The following is a 20,120-nucleotide window of genomic DNA, read 5'->3' as shown; positions in this document are numbered from 1 at the left end:
GAAATGACTGCTAACATTACACTTGACTTCCTTACCACCAACTCAACCTGCAAGTTAACCTTTGCACTGTCCCTTTGTATCTCTGATTTTCAGATATTCTCCATTTAGAAAATAGTCTACACCTTCATTCCTTCCACCAAAGTGCATGACCATACACCTGCCTACATTGTGTTCTATCTGCCTTCTCTTTGCCCAGTTTCCCAATCTGTCCGAGTCCTTCTGCAGATTCCTGGGCTCCCGACACTACCTGCCCCTCCACCTATCTCTGTATCTCCTGCAAATCTGGCCACAAAGCCATCAATTCTGTCATCCAAATCATTGACATATAACGTGAAAAGGAGCGGTCCCAATACTGACCCATGGGGAACGTCAGTCGTCACCAGCAGGCAGGAAGGATGGGCCCCCTTCTTTCTGACTTCTTGCTAGTCAGCTAATCTTCTATGCATGACAGCATCCTTTCCGTAAAGCCAGCACATTGAAAGGAAATGCATGCAGTCACAGGGAGAATATACAAATGCTACACAAGCTGCACCTAGACGACAGCAAAAAGTAGATCAGGATGGAACGTGGGTCACTGTAGCAGCTCTGCTCGGTGCTCCACTGTGTTATGAGTTAGAGTTGGGTTTAAGACTTTGAAATTTAATGTCTCAATGTATCCACCCCATCCAATTTTGTGGTTAAGATTTAGCTTGATCTTACTATCATTATTTTCTCAAAACCTCTCATTATTTTGAAAACTTTTTTAAGAGCATTTTTAATCATATTTGCTCCAGGAATAAATACTTTAATCTTTTGTTTCTTTCTATAAGTTCACACGGTTACATTAATGCTGCTTCATTCCACAGATCTCATAATTCCCTTGTGATATAGTGCATGGAAATGGACAAAATTTGATCTAAACTTGTTTCAAAAGCCTTTCCAACATTGCACAAATAAACACATTACGGAACTTAAATTTAAACATCATCATTCAATAACGGGCTAATCTGACTAGTCTCATTCGGTGTAATACCTTCAGCTGCATCTCTAAGCGGTTGCCTCCATAGCTGCTGAGAACATCCGGGCATCTGCATAAACAAAGGCAAACATGGATATCCTGAACTTCACACAGTTGGTCACTGTTGTCAAGCTCACAGCACCAGACACTCATGCAGTCAAGCTGCACAGGGCTTCACCCATCAGGTTGGGGATTGCTTCCTCAAGGAAGATCATGCCAAGGGATAAATCACCTGATTTCGCTGTAAGTAGCAAGCCTAAGGTGGGTAGGTACTCTGAAGGGATTTTAGACCATTATAGCTCCTTATTTTAAATAAGAATCCAACATTAACTTTCTGTATAAGTGACAAGAAGCCAGTGACAAATACGGTGAAGCGATTAGTGTAACTCACTACAGCACCGGCTGTAAGATTGGGGTTCAAAACCCGCCGCTGCCCATGAAGATTTTGTACGTCCTCTCAGAGTGATCAGCTGCCTCCAGTTTCCTCCCACATTGCATGGTCAGTGAGTGCTGGGTATGCTATATTGGCACCAGAAGCATGGCGATTCTTGCAGGCTGCCCAGTAGCACAGCGGTGAGCACGGTGCTTTACAGTACAGGAGACCCAGGTTCGATCCCCACCGCTGCCTGTAAGGAGTTCGTATGTTCTCCCCGTCACTGCCGGCGTTTCCTTCAGGCATTCCGATTTCCTCCCACAGTCCGATGACCTATTGTTGGTAGGTTAATTGGTCATTGTAAATTGCCCCATGATTTGCCTACAATTAAAATAAGGGAGGATTGCTGGATGGCACAGCTCAGAGGGCAGGAAGGGCCTATTCTGCTCTGTACCTCAATAAATAAATAAGTAAAATACTTGCTGTCTTGATTTGATGAAAACAACACATTTCACTGTATGTTTTGATGTACATGTGACAAAAAAAATCTAAATAAAAACTAAAAGGAATGGCAAATATCAGAAGCAATAGGCAGTGAATACAGAGCTGCTGGTGCTTATAATGTCCAGATTTTGCTGAAGCGGCTCACTGATTGTGTTTGGTTTAGCTTGCCCTTACACAATTTAGCTTGTAATTATTTAGTGTGATGAACAGCAGGAAGTAAGTGTGAGCTGAACATGTTGCAGCAGAGAATATGAATGATCCGAATGAACTACTCCAGCCAAGGCTTAGCACTGCACAAGTCAAACTGAAAGACTGGGAGTTAAAGAGCAGCTGGAGGATGAGTTTAAGGTGATCTCAATGTCAAATTGGATACCAGAAAATCAATGCAGAGAAAGAAAGGGTGGATTATGACAGGTGAAATATCTATCCAGGGAGAAGTAGAAAGGAAATAGAGTCATATAGCACAGAAAGAGGCCTTTTGATCCACAGGTATGTGGAGTTTGAGAATTGCACTTCCTGTCCCAGCAAACCTACGTTCCAACCTACATGCTCCTTCTGTTTCAAGCAATGATATTCTCACTGTTGCTTTTCCGCAGGCATTTCTTTAACCGTCTATGGTTTCCTGACCACAGGGGTAAGGTTTACAGTGGTCAGCTGTCAACCATCAACTAATCTCATTTTTATTCTCCCCTCCCTACGTTCCCATCAACTCTCACCCAATTCTACCACTCACGAGGTGCAATTCACCGTGACCAGCTAACCTGCCGTCCACAGTGGGTGACTGGTCATGATGAGGAGTCAGCATTTTGGTGATACATTGCCTGCCCTGAACATCTTTTGATAAGTTTGTTACCATCAAGTTGGAGAGTTATTTATTCTCTAAGTGGAGATTATTATCTAAATGAAGTGGGACTGCAAATGAGTGAAGTTCAGTGGGTTCTGAGTCATCTAGTGCACAAACCACAAAAAAAATCAGCACACGGGTAGAATGAGTAGTTAAGAAGGCATGTGTCATGTGGGCCCTTAGTTCAAACAAGTTGGACTTTAAATATATATTAAAATTGCACAGCATATTAGTGAGATCATGCTTGGAATATTGCATACAGCTTTGGTCCCTTTAGATAAATAAGGGATACAGTAGCATGGGAGTCAGTCCAAAGGAGATTCACCAGGCTAACTCCTGGAGTACCTAGACTACATCAAAAGATAGGTCTGGCTGCAGTTCAACGATTACAGCACGGCATTCAATACCATCATCCCCTTGGAATTAATCACCAAGCTTCTAAACCGGGATCTCTGAACCTCTCTTTGCAGCTGGATCCTTGACTTCCTCATCAGTAGATCACAATTAGTATAGATTGGTAATGAGATCTCCTCCTAGCAGTCAAGCAACACAAGCACACCTTAAATACGTTTGCTTTGCCACTGCTCTACTCTCTATGCTCATGACTGTGTGGCTACATACAGCTCGAACAACTTCGATTTCCTGGGGGTTAACAGCTCACTGGATCTGTTCTGGGGCCAACACATTGACATTGAGTCTGACCTCTGTGGTTGGGAAGATGTTGGAGTAGATTATTAAGGATGAGGTATCAGGGTACTTGGAGGCACATGATAAAAAAGGCCGTAGTCAGCATGGTTTCCTCGACGGAAAATCTTGCCTGACAAATCTGTTGGAATTCTTTGAAGAAATAGCAAGCAGGATAGTCAAGGAGAATCACTTGATGTTGTGTACTTGGATTTTCAGAAGGCCTTTGACACAATGCCACACATGAAGCTGCTTAACAAGCTATGAGCCCATGGTATTACAGGAAAGATTCTAGCATGGATAAAGCATTGGCTAACTGGCAGAAGGCAAAGAGTGAAAGCCAACTAGAAAAGGCAAATGGGCAACAAAATGGCAGATGAATACAGTCTTAGGAAGTATATGGTTATGGATGTTGGCAGAAGAAATGAAAAGGCTGACATTTTCTAAATGGAGAGAAAATTTTTTAAAAAACCTGAGGCACAAAGGGACTTGAGAGACCTTGTGCAGGATTCCCTAAAAGTTAATTGTCGGGTTGAGTCTGTGGTGAGGAAGGCAAATGCAATGTTAGCAATCATTTCAAGAGGACTAGAATATAAAAAGCAAAGCTGTAATGTTGAGATTTTGTAAAGCACTGGTGAGGCCTCACTTGGAGTACTGTGAGCTGGTTTGGCCCCTTATCTAAGAAAATAGGAGCAGACACTGGAGAGGGTTCAAAGGAGGTTCACGAAAGTGATTGCAGAATTGAATGGTTTGTCATATGAAGAGCATTTGATGACTCTGGGCCTGTATTCACTCAAATTCAGAAGAATGAGGGGTGACCTCATTGAAACCTATTGAATGGTGAAAGGCCTTGATAGAGTGAATGTGGAGAGGATGTTTCCTATGGTGGGAGAGTCTAAGACCACAATCTCGGAATAGAGGGCCATCATTTTAGAATGGAGATGAAGAGGAATTTCTTTAGCTAGAGAGTGGTGAGTCTGTAGAATTCTTCACCACAGGCACCTGTGGATGCCAAGTCTTTATGTAGATTTGAGGTTTAAGTCAAGGCATGAAGGGATAGGGGGAGAAGACAGGAGATTGGGGCTGAGAGGATGATGAAATAGTGGAGCAGACACCACTGGCTAAATGGCCTAATTCTGCTCCTTATGGTCTTGTGGTCTTATGTAATCATAAAGAAAGCATGTCAGCAATTCTACTTCATTAGGAGTTAGAGGAGATTGTTTATGTCACCAAAGACTCTTACAAATTTCTATAGATGTATGGTGGTGAGCATACAGACTGGTTGATACGATGGAAGGCCAATGCATGGGATTGTTGGAGGCTGCAGAGGGTTGTAAATTTAGCAGGCTCTATCACGGGCACAACCTTTTCCACTGTCGAGGACATCTTCAAGAGACGGTTCCTCAGGAAGGTGACAATCATCACTAAGGACCTCTTCTCATTACTGCCATCAGAGGGGAGGTATAGGAGCCTGAAGACACATACTCAACAATTCAGGAACAGCTTCTTTCCCCCTGCCATCAGATTTACAAGCAGTTTAAGAACACTACCTTGTTATTCAATTATTCCTTTTTGCACTATATATTTATTTGGTAATTAATAGCAATTTATATCTTTGCACTGTACTGTTGCTACAAAACAACAAATTTCACACTATCAAATCAATGATAAGACTTGGCAGTGTGGAGGATCAGAGGGATCTTGGGGTCTGAGTCCATTGGACACTGAAAGCTGCTGTGAAGGTTGACTCTGTGGTTCAAGAGGCATACTGAGCATTGGCCTTCATCAATCGTGGGATTGAGTTTAGGAGCCGAGAGGTAATGTTGCAGCTATGTAGGACCCTGGTCAGACCCCACTTAGAGTACTGTGCTCAGTTCTGGTCACCTCACTATAGGAAGGATATGGAAACCATAGGAAGGGTGCAGAGGAGATTTACAAGGATGTTGCCTGGATTGGGGAGCATGCCTTATGAGAATAGGTTGAGTGAACTCGGCCTTTTCTCCTTGGAGCAACGGAGGATGAGCGGTGACCTAATAGAGGTGTATAAGTTGATGAGAGGCATTGATCGTGTGGATAGTCAGAGGCTTTTTCCCACAGCTGAAATGGGTAGCATGAGAGTTTTAAGGTGCTTGGAAGTAGGTACAGAGGAGACATCAGGGGTAAGTTTTTTTTTTACGCAGAGAGAGGTGAGTGTGTGGAATGGGCTGCCGGCAACAGTGGTGGAGGTGCATACAATAGGGTCTTTTAAGAGACTCCTGGACAGGTACATGGAGCTTAGAAAAATAGAGGGCTATTGATAATCCTAAGTAATTTCTCAGGTAAGGACATGTTCGGCACAGCTTTGTGGGCCGAAGGGCCTGTATTGTAGGTTTTCTATGTTTCTATAATAAATCTGATTCTGATTGATTCTTGTAAGAGAGTCTAGGCTGTTCGAGGGTCTGTGTTTCTTGGAGTTTAGAAGAATGAAAGGTGGTCTGATTCACACATGTAAGATCCTAAGGCTAGATAGACCAAATGTTGAGATATTTCCATTAGTAGGAGAGCTACAAAGGGTCATGGCTACAAAATTAGAGATTGGTCCTTTAAAGTTGATGTGTGCAGAAATTTCTACTCTCAGAGAGTAGTGAATCTCTGGAAGTTTCTGCCTTTGAGGGTGGTGGAGTCCAGATCATTCAACTTGTTTAATGTAAAGATGGATATGTATTTGAAAGCTTGCGAGGTTGATGGCAATGTGGAACCAGCACACAAAAAAGGCAAGCATAGATTAGCAACAAAGACTTGATAAGTCAAGTGGCCCATTCCTGTTTCTTTAGTCTTGTGATGTTTAATTTGTTTTGTGCCATTCAGCATTTCAGCGGTGCACCAGAAAGTAGGATACTGTTCTGGCCAAGCTAATGACAGAATGACCTAAATGAGAGCAGTTTTTGGAACTAACACTCATTCACTTGTCATCAACTTTCATGAAGTTGGCTTTGCCACTTACAAATCAATAGATGGTGAACACCTTCATTATGTTGATAGCAAATTTTGACCAAATTAAGTTCTGCATACCTGAGATGCTGACTGATACCACAACATTTTAAATGATGAAATGTTTGTAGCCAAATTATAAATTAGTTTTAATGTTATTCACAACCAGCAAAAATGAGTTTGTTTGACGTCATTGGCAACAGTTCAAGTCACAAAATAACTCAGAGCATTGCAGCCTATTGCTCCAGAGACCATGTGGGTAGTTTAATATTGCCTTTATGAAACCGACCCTGTTTTTTTTCAAAGTAGTGATGTGTAGTTGTGGAGAACAGCTGACCACTCTCTATATTGACTGCCGCAGTAAATCTTACCCCTGAGGACAGGAAGCCACAGGGTGTTAAAAAAAAAGTTAGCAAAGCAACAGTGGAAATTTGGTTGCTGCAAACAAAGCAAGCATCTCTATATGGATGATTGTGTGGGTACTGGAAGTGCAATTCGTAAACTCCACACACTTGAGTAGCTATCCTTTCATTGTGTCATGAAATGAAGCACTCTGCAGTGCTTTTCCTTCAGAAAGATTAACTCAAGCTGAGGTTTCAGGCATTACATCCGGAGGAGACAGCATAGTAACAAAGGAAACTAAATGGGCACCAACTACACAATGGTGGTGGATGGGTGGAGATTGGGGAAACAGTTGTGATGTGAACAATCCCAGTTCATCTATGGAAAGGATGAAGATACAACTAAGGTTAGGCATCTAGTCTCAACATTAGTAAAACAGAGATCTGGGAACACCTAATGATTGAAACTGCTGCTTTCTGTACAAGAGGTCCAGAAGCTCCCTCAAATTGAGGCATGAAGTTGCTTCAGTAATCAAATACAATCAGACTAAGAGGAGATAACTGGAAGGGGAGGATAAAGAGGAAGATGGAGGCAATTGCCAAGATCTGAGATGGTTTTGCCCAAAGCTATAATTAGAGCAGTGGGAAAGTTATTAGTCAAGTGATAGGTGAAGTTTTCAGGGTCTCAGCAAGATTTAGTGGGTATTAGAAGACAAAACAATGCAAGTTTGAAAACCAGGCCTATGGAGAAGTCACATTCAGAGATGCTTTGGTGAGAAATCCCTTGTATCATTTTATCATCCTCTCTCTCTCACGCACTCTCTCACTTTGTAAATCTCCTTGCTCACATTAAACCTATACCCTCTAATGCAAAACAAAGCCTTGGAAGAACTTAGTAGGTCAGGGAACCATGGAAGGATGTCAACCGTCCAGTTCTCTCCATAGATATTGTCTGACATACTGAACTTCTCCAGCACCTTGTGTATTGCTCCAACTTCAAGTCTCTTGTGTCTCCTATGCTCTCTAGCATTTGACATTTCTTTTCTGGAAACAAGATACTAGCCATCTATCCTACCTATTCCTCTCATTATTTTAAAAACTTTGAACAGGTCACTCATCAGCCAGCTATGTTCCAGTAAAAACATTCCAAGGTTCTCCAACCTTTCCTTATTGCTAATACTCTCCAATGCATCCAACTACCTGGTGAACCTCTTATGTATCTTCTCCAAAGACTCCACATCTTTCCTGTACTGTAAACTGCACACAGCTTCTCAAAGGTGACCTTGCAAAGGTTTATACAGCTGCAAATGACCTGGTAATTTTTATACTCAGTTGGCGCATGGCCAAGTGGTTAAGGCATTTGTCTAGTGATCTGAAGGTCACTAGTTCGAGCCTTGGCTGAGGCTGCGTGTGTGTCCTTGAGCAAGGCACTTAACCACACATTGCTCTGTGATGACACCAGTGCCGAGCTGTTTGGGTCCTAATGCCCTTCCCTTGGACAACATCGGTGGCGTGGAGAGGGGAGACTTGCAGCTTGAGCAACTGCTGGTCTTCCATAAAAAAAACCTTGCCCAAGCTTGCACCCTGGAAACTTTCCAAGGCGCAAATCCATGGTCTATCGAGACTAACAGAGGCCTACGTACATTTATACTCAATCCCATGGTCAGTGAATGGACTGTGACATTCTAGATGAAGGTTCATAACCTATTCACTGACCGACCCTCAGAGTTCCCCTAGTAACTCTTTTTTTTTGCATGTATATGACATGGTGCTTGATATTTTACATTCCACAACTCACACTAAGGATAACATGGTTGATATTTAGCCTACATTGAGGTTCCTCCTCCGAAAAGTATAGGCAAAAACACAAATCCCTGTGAAACCTGTGTTCACTGCTGAACCTTTGTCACTACCAATGAAGCAGCTTTGTATTGCAAGATGTGTGGGTGTAATGAGCTACTGTGTAGGAGCAAGGCAACAACCTAACAAAAAGTTTTAAAAAATCATCCTGATACTATCCATGAAATCCGCAGTCTTTCACTTCCCTTCCATTTTCTCCACTTAGAACTTCTTTGGAAACTTCTACTCACAAGGAGACAACTCATTAGATGACATCTTCCACCCCATTACATCTACTCAGAATTATAGAACTATGCAGAAAAAGAGGTCATTCCTCTTCAGAAGATTTATTGACCATATCTCAGCTTGTGGGTCGAATTAGCAAATTTGTCTCTTCCTCTTTTTCTCCTTCTCCAGCCTGCAGATTTTTTTCTCAATTCACAGATATATCCAGTTCCTTTTTGTTCACTAATATTGAATCCTCCTTGGCATGCTTTCCTGCAGTGCATTTCAGAGCTTAATAGCTTGATCCAGAGAAGGTTTCTTCACATTGCTACTGGTTCTTCCTTTTTGGTTTACAGCTTTTGTTATTAACTCTCTACCACTGGAAAGACATTTTCCTTATTTACTCTCTCAAAACCATTCGTGATCTTATACTTGGACAATTTAGTTTATACTGTGGTTCTCTGTCTAATTACCAAAGTAAATCATTTTACATTTCATTGCATTTTATTATCTCTGACATGACTTTTCATCTTAGTCTCAGAATAATTACTAAACTATTCATTTTTTTCTATATTTGCATATTTTATATACAAACTTTGTACTTATGCCCCAGCTCTTGAATATACAGTATAAAGTGGACACTTTATTAGGGACACATGGACACATATACACCCGATCATAATACAAACATCTAAACAGCCAGTCATGTGTCAGCAACTCAATGCAGACATGGTCAAGGGGATCAGTTGTTGTTCAGACCAAATATCAGAATGAGGAAGAAATGTGATCTAAGCGGCTTTCACTGTGTAATGATTGTTGGTGCCAGATGGTGTGATTTGAGTATCTCAGAAACTGCTGATCTCCTGGTATTTTCGTGCACAACAGTCTCTAAAGATTAGAGAATGGTGCGAAAAACAAACAAAAAACATCTATTGAGTGGCAGTTCTGTGGGTGAAAATGCCTTGTTAATGAGCGAGGTCAGAGAAGAAATGCCAGACTGGTTCAAGCTGTATGGAAAGTGACCGTAACTCAACTAACCACACATTACAACAGTGAAGTGCAGAAGAGGATCTCTGAATGCATGTCGGACCTTGAAATGGATGGGCTACAGCAGCAGAAGGCCATATCAGGTTCTACTCATGTACCTAATAAAGTGGCCACTGAGAGCATATAAGAAGTAATAACGGTTCCCAATAACAGTTCTGTTCCTTTGCCAATTTTGCATCCACACACTGCCCCATTAATTTAACGGGGTTTCAAACGTGCTGAAATCCATCCTGTAAATTTCTATGTTTTCACAGGCACATCGTTAACTGAACTGCTCTCACCAACCCCCTTGGTTACACTGAGGCATGAAATCAATGGCAAAATGGGTTATTATAGCATTATACTTGCATATGGAGCAATGCGCTGTGATGGAAACAAAGTGCAAACTCGTACCCTTCCCACTGCAGTGCATCAATACCTTGCTCTGCTAGGTATATGGCACAAATCTAGCAATAAATTGTCTCACAGTTCTGTGCAGATATGCTGCAGGTTGAGCTTGTTACCATGGAGAAATCTCTGGGCTGGAGATAGCCATGCGGGAAGACAAAGACACTGAGAGAAAGCATCTTCTATCGCATTCAACAGGAGATGATGAGAGAGCAGTAAGATCCAGGTGGTCTGACTACACATGGTGAGGTGCAGTTAGACCTCCGGCAGTGATGCCCAGTCTCCAAACTGGTCAGGCTGCAATACCGAGCTCGACATCTCACTTCAGACCACTAAATAGCAGTCCTCACAGGCAGGCCTTCCATACTCGGGCATGGGGTAATTCATTATAGGGGGAGTGTCAATGGAGGGTAGGGGTTTGAACCAGGTTTCTGGTGCAGCAGCTCATAGGCCAAAGAAATTTCTTTTTTAAATATGTAGAAGTACATACCTGCAGGTGTTTGGACTGGAGGACCAAGATCACTCCAGGGAATTGCCATTCCGCACAACAGTGCTAAGCAGAGTACTAGTATACCTCATTAACAAACTCAATTAGATTTATTTAAAAGTAGCATTCAGGAAGTGAACCTGAGTCAGAGCACATAGAGTGCTGAATCATAGCCACTGAACCATCGGAAAAGTTTTCAATTTGTCATTAACTAAATATAGGATTGGCTATGTTGCCTGCAGGTACTTTAGTTTTTAGAAGGTCAAGAGTAAAGAACTGCCCACAGTTTGGAATACCTAGGTATTAAATTAGCAAATTCACGGGATGGTATGCAGAAGTGGTATAAATCTTATATCCTCTCCACTGTAACAAGCTTCCTTTTTCTGAAAACCAGTAAAATAGTGATATGTTTTTAATGAGGAGTTTCAAAGAAGTTACATTAGGACATTGGTCCACATAAATGACTACATCAGAATAAACGGTGCAAATACATAGGAAGGATAATGCTTTTGTAGCTTCTTACTTTCCCACTTTATCACCTTGTCCTATGAATATTATGGAATGCATCAAGCACATAAGCTGTTCAGAGCAGATATGGTAGCAAAATGCCTTTGTCCTTCTTGGTAGTAAAAGTCAGAGCCTTGGAAAGTATTACTGAAGTAATCTTGTCAAATAATTGCCATGCATTTTGTAAGGGTTAGGTACTGCAGTCTGTGCTGGTTAGTAATAGAATTAAAATCAGAATCAGACTCCTGTTTATTATCACTGACATTAGTTGTAAATGTTGTTGTTTGGTAGCAGCAGTACTTGGGCAAGCAGCAAATGAATATGCTGTAAGATGCTGTAAAACTTCTTAAAAATAGTGCAAGTAAACAGTGGAATAGTGAGGTATTGTTCAAGGGTTCACAGACCATTCTGAAATCTGCTGGCAATCAAGCCAGGCCCTTTGTTCTGGATTGCATTGAGCTGTTTTGGAGATAAATTTATCCAGGCAAATGGATCATGTTCCACTGCACTCCAGACCAGTGCTTGTAGATGTGAAATAGGATTTGTAGGGTCAGGAGGTGAGCCTCAGAATACTGTTCTCAGATCTGCTGTTTATATAGCTGGTCAAATTTACTTCTGTTCATGACCTCTGTTGCCTTCTCCTGCCCTATATTCCAAATTTGAATACTTTGCATCCATTTCTCCTCTTCCTATGATGCAAATTACCAGTCAGCACAGAACCAACTGCCAGTGACTCACCACTACCCCAGATGCAAGTGCAGCATCAAACCTTATTGTCTGCTTTTTCTCTCCTACCCAACTTTTCTGCTGGATCCTGCTCTGTATTTGAATCCTTTCTTAGTAGGAAAAATACTTGTTTCACACTTGCAAATACTATGCTGTTGCATTTGTCACCTTCCTTTTCTCCCTTTCGCTCAGGATTTCCTTGACTGTAAAAAATAAAACCGCTTAAAAGCAGCATTGTTAGTCTCACACTTTACCCCTTATCTGCAGCTGTAATCTGTATGATCGTAGAAAAATGCTAAATTGGACTGCAATCCCTGACACAGCATAGAGGCCCAATCCCGGGGACTGTATATTGGAAATTCAGTGCAAAATGGATGATCTGAAGTATCTTTAGAATTCAGTGTCTCATTCTGAACATGGGTTTCCAAGTAAATTTTGAACATGTGGATGAAGTTCCTGGGAACAATACAGAAGGCACTGGATTGATTTATCCCAAAGAAGAAGCATTCTAAAGGGAGGATGAGGCAACTATGATTGAGAAGGGAATTCAAGGACAGCATAAAAGCAAAAGAGAGGGCATATAATATAGCAAAAATTGGTGAGAAGCTAGAGTGTTTGGAAGGCCTTAAAAACCAACAGAAGACAACTGAAAAAGCAATGCAGAGAGAAAAGATGAAATGTGAAGGTAAACTGTTAATATTATAAAAAAAAGTGATACTGTATGTTTTTTTCAGACATATAAAGGGTGAAAGAGGGGCAAAGATGGACATCAGGTCATTGGAATGTGACACTGGAGAAGTTGTAATGGGGAATAAAGAAAAGGTGGGTGAACAGTATAAGCATTGTGCACTGTACAACATGCCAGAAATTCAGGAATGTCAGAAGCAAGAGTAGTCACCACTATTAAGAAGATGTCTGAGAAGCTGAAAGGTATGACGGTACATAAATAAGTCATATGCACCAGTTGGACAATAACCCAGGGTTCTGAAAGAGGTAGCTGAAGAGATTGTGGAGGCACTAGTAGTGATCTTTCAAAAATAACTATATTCTGGAATGATTCCGGAAGACTGGAAAATCACAAATGTCACTGCACTACAAATGGTAGGAAATTATAGGCCAGTTAGTCTGACTTCAGTGGTTAGCAAGATGTTAGAAGTCCATTATTAAGAATGAGGTTTCAGGATACTTGGAGGTGCATGATAAAATAGGCATGCTATTTTGGTGCTGGAGTGTGTGGTGACACTTGTGGGCTGTCCCCAGCACAGGTAGTGTTGGTAGTTAACACAAACAATGCACATGTGATGAACCACTGAATCTAAACCTGAATAGGCTGAAGTCAGCCTGGTTTCCTTAAAGGGAAATCCTGCTTGACAAATCTGTTGGAATTGTTTGAAGAAGTACAGGCAGGATAGAAAAAAGAGAGTCAGTGGATGTTGCTGACTTGGATTTTCAGAAGGTCTTTGTTAAGCTGTTGCACATCAGACTGCTAAACAAAGTAGAAGTCCATGGTACTTCAGGAGTGAATGCTGGGGCAACTCCATTTGGAGGCCAAGATATTGGATATTTTTAAAGCAGAGGTTAATAGTTCTTGATCAGTAAGGGTGACAAAGTTTACTGGGGGATGGTAACAGAATAGGTTCTACAGAAAAATAACTCAATGGGGCAAATGGCCTAATGCTGCTTCAATGTCTTATGGTCTTATGGCCTAAACTTCTAATTCTTCTCTTAAGAGTGAGTGGTTACCATTACCTTTCCAACACGTGAAACTACATTTTTACTAGAACTGATTTGCCTATAGATCATTCTGCCTAAAGATAATTTGGCTAAGATCTTTTCAAGTGGCAAAGCCTTGTGTTGACTGAGTGGAAAACAAGGCTGAAAGAAATTTGCAAGGGAGAGGGCAGTACGACTTGTTGGCTGTTGGGTGAGTCTATGATATTGACACACTCACAGATGCAAGATTTCCAGGCAGTCAGCTGACTTCAAATAAAAAGAAGTTTGTTTGGAACAATGCAAGAGCAGAGCAACTCACACACAAATTTCTCAAAAATATTACATTAATCAGCTCTGGAATTACATTTGCTCTACTTGACCTTCACTTGGTTTTAAAAGAACTGAGAGAAAAAGGGTCAAGATACATCAAGAAAGTAAGTAAAGCCAAATCCGCCCATTGAAAATATCATCCTATTGCTAGTTCAATATTTGCAGGTCACACGATTTTCCTTCACTCATCTGTGACACATTCCTAAGCTGTCTGTCCTAGTTATATAGTCTCCAGAAGGTTTTTAATTGCATGTTTGATGCAGCTGCTACAGCACTCTGCTAGAATCAGGGACCTTGCTCTCACAAAGCATTAGAAATACTCTTCATTTGGCTGGAGGGGTTACTTTTCTGGTGCCTGGAGCATCCTAACGGAATCGTTGTGGTTTAGTTTTACATATCAATGTCTTGAGTTTATAATGTGATAGTGCAAATTTACAAAATAAGGTAATGCCAAAAGTGTGATGTACAGCTGCACAAAATTGCAGGCAAGAACTGTTTTAAAGGACATTGCTTATCTATTTTTAGTGGTCAAAAGTAACAGTTTGGAAGACATCCCATGGTTAACCTGTTCTCCAGTTTCACCACTGTACTCACCCACACGACGTACTGTACATCATTTCATGTCATATGCCAACCATTATCAAATTGATGGTTATCACAAATTTTCTACTAGATTTTCCTTGTGGCCACCTAACCAGTCCCAAAGATAAATAATCAAGCGTGGTCAGTGCCTGACAGGATTTCAGAAATGGTGAGAGTTGTAGAACACCACAGCACAGAAACTGGCCCTTCTGCCCATCTAGTCTAAGGCTAATCAAATGTTTGGACTAGTCCCATCTACCTGCACCCAAACCATATACCTCTAAGCCCCTTCCATGTACTCATCCAAACATATCTTAAATGTTACAACTGAACCTGCACGTATCACTTCCTCTGGCAGCTCATTCCACAGTCACACAACCCTCAGAGCCCCCTTAAATGTCTCACATTTCATCCTAAACCTACGACTCTAGTTCTAGTCCAAAGAATTCCTGTAGAACAGCAGTGAGGAGTTCCAAAAGTCTCTCAAGAGACTAAGGCCGTAATAGTCAAATGCGAGGAGGAGAATAAAATGGGATTGCTGCAAACGATTAAAGAAACAACAGTTGAAACTGAGTTGAACTTATCACCAGCAATCTATTTGTTGAGATGATGCTGCCCATGGCAGTATTGATTGGAATAAACAACTTGCTCTTGTGGATATAAAATCGCAATTTAATTTCGAAGACTTGCTTCATTATGTTTTTCAGGCAGGAACAGAATGGATGGATTCAGAACAGATTTGACAGTTTAAACTTGATTATTCACGAAATGATGGGATCAGCAACAGGAAAATTACATTCGATCAGAAAGTCACTCTACAACTCCAATTTAGTTAGGGACTAACCCTGGTTCAGTGACTGGAGAAGTGGAGTAGACCACGTGAGCTGCGGCTTCAAGCCTATCGGAACATAACTTGCACAATTGGAGAAGCTGCATAGAGGACGAAAACAAGTCACCACTAAACTCAGTAACAGGCTGGAGGAATACTGAATCTCCAATAAACACTGTTAATTTAACCCATGCAATCCCAGGCAGAGCCAAAGTTCATGGGTCAAAATTCCAAGTACACTTATAATCAAAGAGTCTGTATACATTATACAACCTTGACATTCGTCTCCTAACAGACAGCCACAAAACAAAGAAACCCAAAAGAATCCATTAAAAAATACCACCAAACTCCCAATGTGCAGAGGAAAAAAGACCATACAAACAGTAATGTATGGATCTATTTTGTTTTGAGCAATGATGCCCCACCCACTTAGCACTACATATTGACCTGTTGTCTGCACATGTGCATTGTTCTCTCTCTCTCTCTCTCTCTCTCTCTCTCTCTCCCTCTCTCACTGCAATGTGAATACCCCAGTTAAAGCCATCTCCCATGTGCGTGCTTTCATTTAATATATATGTAGTTGTGCACAGACACAACAAACTGGCGACGAGCATGAACCTGAATGTCAGAGGATATCACAAACTGCACCAACATGGTTTTGGGACGAGGCAGCAAGAGTTAAACAGTACAGAGAAGGCCATCACAGAGACTAACAAAGACAGCATTGTACACAGTGAAAGATGCACTGAATTTAAAGTGAAAATAATGTAATGATGGCTTCAGTTGGGAAATATTGATGAATTTGATAGTGCTATGGAAGGCTGGGAGTCATATACCAAGAAGATTGAACTGTATTGTAACACAAACAATGTGGAGGAGCAAAAGAAAGCCCCTACACTTCTTAGCTTCATGACCCAAGAACATCTAGTCTCTTACACAACTTAGTAACCCCTACAAAGCCAGCAAGCAGGATCTTCCATGAAATTGTTAAAATTTTACTAAATCACTGCTGCTAATAGCTGAGAGATATTGATTTTACAAAAGGAACCAGTCAAAAGATGAAAGCCTTTCTGAATAGATTGCAGAACTGTGCAAACTTTTCCAGTACTGTGACTTTAGAAATGGATTTTCTGATGCATTAAGGGAGAGGCTTGCATGTGGGATGCATGGTCAAAGCACTTAAAAGGGACTACTATCTGAAAGAGACCTAACCTTGGAATGGCCATTGGTCATTGCAATATCATTGGAGACTGCAGCAAAGGATGCAGCAGAACTACAGAGAAGGAGGTTAGAAGGTGAAATGCACAAAATGTTCCTGAATGGTGTATATAGCCAAAGATGTTATTGATGTGGCAAATCATGATGCAAAGGACTGCTAGTTCAAAGAACTAGTCTGCAGGAAGTATCACAGACAAGGTTACATAGAGAGAGTGTGCAAGGCAGACAAAAAACACAACTGAAAGAAAAGACTCAAACACAAAACTAAGCAAATGCATAAAGTTACTGAATGTAAAACAGAACCAGATAACATAGAGTCTGACAAAGGTAAACTGTCATGCCTAGAACTGCATAGTATTACTGAAGCAGATCGCAATATAATATGGATCACAATAGATGTGATGGTGTAAAATTGAAAATGGAGCTGGATACAGGGTCAGCTTTGACTATAATTCTGACTACAACAGGCTGTTTTCTAAGCTACCATTAGAGAAGATCTCAGTGATGCTAAAGACCTACACAGGCAAGAAAGTGTTCCCCAAAAGCATACTGAAAGTAAATGTGATGTATGGAGGCCAAACACAGCAGTCAGAGCTTTGTGTATTAAAAAGTTGAGGGCCAGCACTTTTCTGATGTGAATGGTTGAAAAAAATCCAACTAGACTGGCACTCAATCACAGCTCTCAATGTGGCATCAACAGGCAACAGCAGCCCAAATGGTAGCACCAGCCAGAGACCGGCACAGCTGCTTAATGGTAATGAGAAGGTGTTTGAGAAGGAAATAGATAAACAGATTGAAGACTTGGCCAAAAGCTGTTTGGGTTGCCAAAAGTTCAAAATGCACCCCCACAGGCAGCGTTACATCCATGGGTGTGGCCATTGTCACCATGGCATATTGACTTTGCTGGGCCATTCATGGACCCATGTTTCTGGTTGCTGTGGATACTCATTCGAAGTGGCCGGAGTCTATACCAATGAAGTCAACCACCTCAGCAAAGGCTAACTCTGCCCTGAGGACTATCTTCGCCAGAAACAGCTTACCAGAACAAATTGTGAGTGAAAACAGACCACAATACATGTCAGAATTCTGACTGTTCATGAAGAAAAATGGCATCAGACATTTCAAATCAGCTCCTCACCACCCATCAATGAATGGGCTAGCTGAAAGGTTTATCCAAACCTTCTAAAAGTCCATTAAAGTGATGGATAAAGAGGACATTTCCCTACAAGACAAGGTGGACAATTTCCTTTTTGTGTTCATGTGACGACAAATCAAACACCTGCCATACTGTTCATGAACAGGAATCTGGGATCTCGCATAGACCTCCTGAAACCAGATCTATGGAAGGAAGTACAGGACAAACAGTCAGCCAATTGCCTAGTGAAGTAATAAGGAGCTTTGAGATTGGCCAGGAAGTTCTAGTGCACGATTACCAAGAGGACAAGTAGGCACCTGAAAGGATAGCCTCAAGAACTGGGCCACTGGATGTTGGAGATCAGACATGGAGACATCATGTGGATGCTCAATTGAAGAACACACCTAAGTCGACTGCATCCAACAAGATGGACACATTACTGTCACCAGACTTACCTCTCAGTGATGTCACTTACAGCAACGTGACACTGGAAACCAAGGCCATTGTCTTAGACAAGACACCTACCAAACCTGATGCCACTGCACAGGTCCAGAGACACGACCAGAACATTATCGTTGACAAGACACCTACCAAACCTGATGCCACTGCACAGGTCCAGAGACACGACCAGAACATTATCGTTGACAAGACAGCTGCCAAACCTGATGCCACTGCACAGGTCCAGAGACACGACCAGAACATTATCGTTGACAAGACAGCTGCCAAACCTGATGCCACTGCACAGGTCCAGAGACACGACCAGAACATTATCGTTGCCAAGACAGCTGCCAAACCTGATGCCATTGCACAGGTCCAGAGACACGACCAGAACATTATCGTTGCCAAGACAGCTGCCAAACCTGATGCCATTGCACAGGTCCAGAGACACGACCAGAACATTATCATTGACAAGACAGCTGCCAAACCTGATGCCACTGCACAGGTCCAGAGGTGCTATCCTGAAAGAAAGAGAGCGCCACCCAAAAGACTGAAACTTTAGAACTGTGAAGTTAGTTATGGACGATTATTGTGAAAGCATGTTTACTTGGAATGTGGGTTTATGAAAGGGAAACTGAATGTTTTGTACATATACGGTTATATGTTAATTTAATCTGAAGGAGGAGGATGTGTAATGTATGGATCTATTTCTTTTAGAGCCATGACCCCCCCCAACACTACATATTGACCTGTTGTCTATGCATGTGCCATTGTCTATGTATGTATTGCTTTCTCTTGCTCACACTGAATACTCTAGTTAAAGCGATCTCCCGCAAGCGTGCCTTTATTTAGTATACATGAAGTCGTGCTCAGATACAACACAAATAATAAATGCAAGCAAACTGCAATCTGAACTGATCCCATCCACAAAGAGAGCCCATCCACAAACCCTTACTCAGCACAGAGCAGAGCGGCGGGCTGAATCGGCCTGTACCTCAACTTGGGCACCGACACCCTAACCTTTTCAACCTGGCCCGGTTCCTAAATCATCATTCCAACATCGGGTTCGCTCACTTCAAGGCGCTGTGGGGCCTGGACCACACTGTCTCAATTTGTGTTTCACATGCCAAAGGCAGAGCTGAGACATCTGACAAACACAGTTCCAAATAAGACTCTGCAGTTTGACATAACCAGTCGTGGGATGACACAGCTGGGAGAACCATTGACTCACAGCACCAGGCGCATGGGTTCTATCCCGGCTTTAGGTGCTGTTTGTGCGGAGTTTACATGTTGCCCCTGTAACTATGTGGATTTCTTTTGAATGGTCTCCCCCTCACCTGTGGCTCCAAGTAGCCGTTTGCATGCGACACGGCCACACCTCCTTTGGCAGGCGGTCTAAACCAGGTGTGGATAGCCAGCGGGTTTCATACCCCAGTGAGACAGAGGCCTGCCTAAAGTAAGATCATGAAGGTGAAGGTAAGGACATGAAGGTGGTTCTGCAATGCTCAGGGAGAGTGAAGGGCCTGACAAGGCACAGACGAAGAAGTCAAGGTCCTCCACTACAATCACGAAGGACCCCAGTTGTGGCGACTAAAACTGGACATTAAACCTCGAAAAAGTGGGACTGCCCCAGTGCAGCGGTTTTTCCACTTTAAAAACTTTTCCACACAGGTTTCCTATCATCGTCGGATTCGATGGACAATCACCAGCTTTCTACCACTCCACACGCAGTGGGATGGAGATTGATAACTGAAAAAATGTGAAGGAAAAGGCTCCTTCCACAATTCCATCCCACTGGAGACGTCAGCCAGAGAGATGTACAGCATGAAGCAGGCCCTCTGAGCCTGGGCTGAGCATTACACTAATCCTTCACTAATCACATTCCCTCCACGTTGCTACCATCTGACTCTAGATTCTAATGCTTGCATCAACACCCTTAACAAT

Source organism: Hemitrygon akajei, chromosome 13, assembly GCF_048418815.1.
Source record: "Hemitrygon akajei chromosome 13, sHemAka1.3, whole genome shotgun sequence".
Taxonomy (NCBI): Eukaryota; Metazoa; Chordata; class Chondrichthyes; order Myliobatiformes; family Dasyatidae; genus Hemitrygon; species Hemitrygon akajei.
The sequence above is the reverse complement of the archived record's forward strand: the minus strand, read 5'-3'. Positions refer to the sequence as shown.